The sequence below is a fragment of the Phoca vitulina genome, unplaced genomic scaffold (assembly GCF_004348235.1).
Source record: "Phoca vitulina isolate PV1807 unplaced genomic scaffold, GSC_HSeal_1.0 scaffold29, whole genome shotgun sequence".
Lineage (NCBI taxonomy): Eukaryota > Metazoa > Chordata > Mammalia > Carnivora > Phocidae > Phoca > Phoca vitulina.
The window spans coordinates 14,470,485-14,474,058 of NW_022589732.1; the positions used below are offsets into that span (position 1 = coordinate 14,470,485).

General features: G+C 42.0%; 1 pseudogene; it reads right to left on the reverse strand.

Annotated features, from left to right (window-relative positions):
- Positions 1-1,081: 1,081 nt before the first annotated feature.
- On the reverse strand, positions 1,082-2,196 carry LOC116644323 (annotated as a pseudogene).
- Positions 2,197-3,574: the final 1,378 nt, after the last annotated feature.

The window sequence follows — 3,574 nt, forward strand, 5'->3', positions numbered from 1 at the left end:
AGATCAAGCCCCATCTCAGCTCCATGCTCTGTTTAAGTTTCTCTCTCCTTCTCTCTCTGCCCCTCCCGCTGCTCTCTCTAAAATAAATAAATAAATCTTTTTAAAAAATGTAAGAATGCAGCAGTATATAAATTATTACTAATAATTACTAACAATTAATACATGCTTACAAAGTGCCCAGCACTAGGTTTAGAGGTATCTGATTTAATCCTCACAATCACCTGATAAAGGTAGTTATGATATTGTCCTCCACTTTGCAGACAAGGAAGGTGAAGTTCAGAGAGGGTAAGTAACTTGTTTAAGGTCATACACCTTGTGAATGGTAGAATCAGTATTTGATTTTTTTTTTTTTACTGCAGCACTTTATCTTCCTCACACATTAAGGCGTTGCTGGGGCCTAATGTTCTCACATGACAGTAGAAAACCAAAATTTGTTGATGTCTCTTAAATAATTGAGAATTGTGTATAAAAACCTTACATAAATTAAAAGGATGAATAAATTTACAGTTGGAAATACAAACCATTTTCCAGTTCAAGGCAACTGACAACCCACTGTGCTTTGGCAGGAAAACATCTGGTAAGAAAGGAGAGTGGGTTTACCTAAGGCTCTCACCTTCCCAACCCTGTCAGACCGGCAAGACAGAAATGACAACTGGTTCAGGACTCTTGCCAGCCTCTAAAGAAATCCTGGAATAGGCAGCTCTTACACATTAATACCCTGCACAGATCAAGAACCTCATGGTCTTGCAGATTCTCAAGTCAATGGATTTCTCTTCCATAAACATGTTCTCAGCCTCAGGACAAAGTGACTGAGCCACATGTGCTAAGGGTTTAAATCAAAGATATGTACAGGGTATTAAACATATACCAACGGAATAGTTAACTTGGATACAAGATCAATATCAGCAACAAGTTCTACAATCCAGTGCTGATATCAGATACAAGCTTCAAGGACAAATTTCTTCTCAAAGGCTTATTCTAGTGTCCTGAGTCTAGCATGAGGTGTATACATTTGCCAGGGCAAATTTATACTCCGGAGTTCATTCATGCAGCAAATGCCACACAGCTGCTCGCAGTCCGTTTAGAAGCATTCCTGGTGGATGGTGGAGGGGCCCAACTCATCGTACTCGGGCTTGCTGATCCACATCTGCTGGAAGGTGGACAGTGAGGCTAGCATGGAGCCCCCAATCCACACAGAGTACTTGCGTTCAGGAGGAGAGATGATCTTGATCTTCATCATGCTGGGCTCCAGAGCTGTGATATCCCTCTGCATCCTGTCTGCGATTCTGGGGTACATGTTGGTCCTGCCAGACAGCACTGTGTTAGCGTAGAGGTCCTTCCGGATGTTGATGTCACACTTCATGATGGAGTTGAAGGTGGTCTCGTGGATGTCACAGGACTTCAATACCCAGGAAGCAAGGCTGGAAGAGCATTTCGGGACTGTGGAACCCCTCGTTGCCACTGGTGATCACCTGCCCATCTGGCAGCTCATAGCTCTTCTCCAGGAAGGAGGAGGATGAGGTGATGGCCATCTCCTGCTCGAAATCCAAAACAATGTAGCAGAGCTTCTCCTTGATGTCATGCACGATTTCCCACTCAGTGGTGGTGGTGAAGCTGTGTCCACCCTCCGTGAGGATCTTCAGGAGGTAGGTCATCAGGTCCTGTCCAGTCAGGTCCAGACACAGGATGGAGTGGAGCAAGGCATGCCCCTCGTAGATGGACACAGTGTGGGTGACCCCATCCTCAGAATCCATGACAATACCAGTGGTGTGGCCAGAAGCATATAGGGACAGCACAGCCTGGATGGCCACATACATGGCTGGAGTGTTGAAGGTCTCTGTGATCTGAGTCATCTCATGGTTGGCCTTGGGGTTTGGGGGGCCTTGGTCAGCAGCACGGGGTGCTCCTTGGGGACCATGTGCAAAAGGTGTGATGCCAGAACTTCTCCATGTCATCCCTGTTGGTGATAATGCTGTGTTCGATGGGGTTCTTGAGGGTCAGGATGCCCCACTTGCTCTGGGTCTCATCACCCACATAGGAGTCCTTTTGGCCCATGCCCACCATATAACACCCTGATGTCGGGGCTGCCAGATGATGGACAGGAACACGGCTCGGGGGGGTGTCATCCCCAGCAAAGTCCGCCTTGCACCTGCCAGAGCCATTGTCAAAGACAAGCGCTGGGATCTCCTTTTCCATTGAGGTCGGTGAAGGTGATGGGAGAACGCGGAGTGTGGGAGAATGTGGAGCGCGGGCTGGCTGCCACGAGTGAGCTAGAATCAGGATTTTAAACCATGCAGTTGCATTCAACCTCTAAGCTCTTAAACTCCTTTATCCTTTAAGTAAAGGTCCCATCAACTTCTCTAATCATCTTCCCCCAAATTAACTATTATTTACTGTTCACTGTAGATTACAAAGGTAAAGTTTAATAACTGGAAAATAACCATTAGCTTTCTCATGAAAATATCAGTGAATCAGATATATTATAAAATATATGAAATTAATTATATGTATACCTGTAATTAAATATAATTAATCACATAAAATTAATACATTATAAATATATTTAAGTATTCATGGACCCAGATGTCAACCCAAGAGAGATGAAAACTCATGTCTACATAAAAACATGTATGTGAATGTTCATAGCAGCATTATTCATAATAGCCAAAAAGTGGAAACAGTTCAAATGTCCATGAACTGTTGATTGATAAGCAAAATGTGATATACCCACACAATGGAATATTATCAGCAATAAAAAGGAATGAAGTACTAATACATTGCTATCCTATGGATGAACCTTGGAAACATGCTAATTGAAAGAAGCCAATCATAAAGGACCACATACTGTATAATTCCACTTATGAGAATTCTCCAGAATAGGTAAATCAATAGAGACAATGTACATTAGGGGTACCTAGGCCTGGGGTTAGAGGTGTGTAATAGGAAGTGACTGAGAAAAGGTAGGTTTCTTTTGGGGATGATGAACATATTCTAAAATTGATTGTAGTGATGGTTTCACAACTCTGTAAACATATTAAAAACCATTGAGCTGTATACTTTAAATGTATGAATTTTATAGCATTTAAAGTAAATCTTAAAGCTGCTGAAACTTCATGACAGTGAAAGGACATTATGATCAAAATCCATTTGGTTATTTCAATCTGTTCTTGAAATCTAAAGAATTAATAAAAATATAATCAAGAACACCTTCATAAATCAAGGTAGGTAGTTTGCTGCTCAGATATGACAAGGTTTTGATGAGAAGAGAAAGCAGATGTTTTAAAACCACAAGAAACAACCACAAAGTTACATAAATGGTCAGAAAAAAAAGGAAGAAAGAAAACTTATACAAGAATCTATAACATGTCTCAGCTTTAGTTTAGTTTGCATTTGTTCATATTTGGATTTTATTTATTTATTTTTAAAGATTTTATTTATTTATTTGACAGAGAGAGCAAGAGAGCACAAGCAGGGGGAACAGTAGAGGGAGAGGGAGAATCAGGCTCCCCACCAAGCAGGGAGCCCCATGTGGGGCTCGATTCCAGGACCCTGGGATCATGACCTGAGCTGAAGG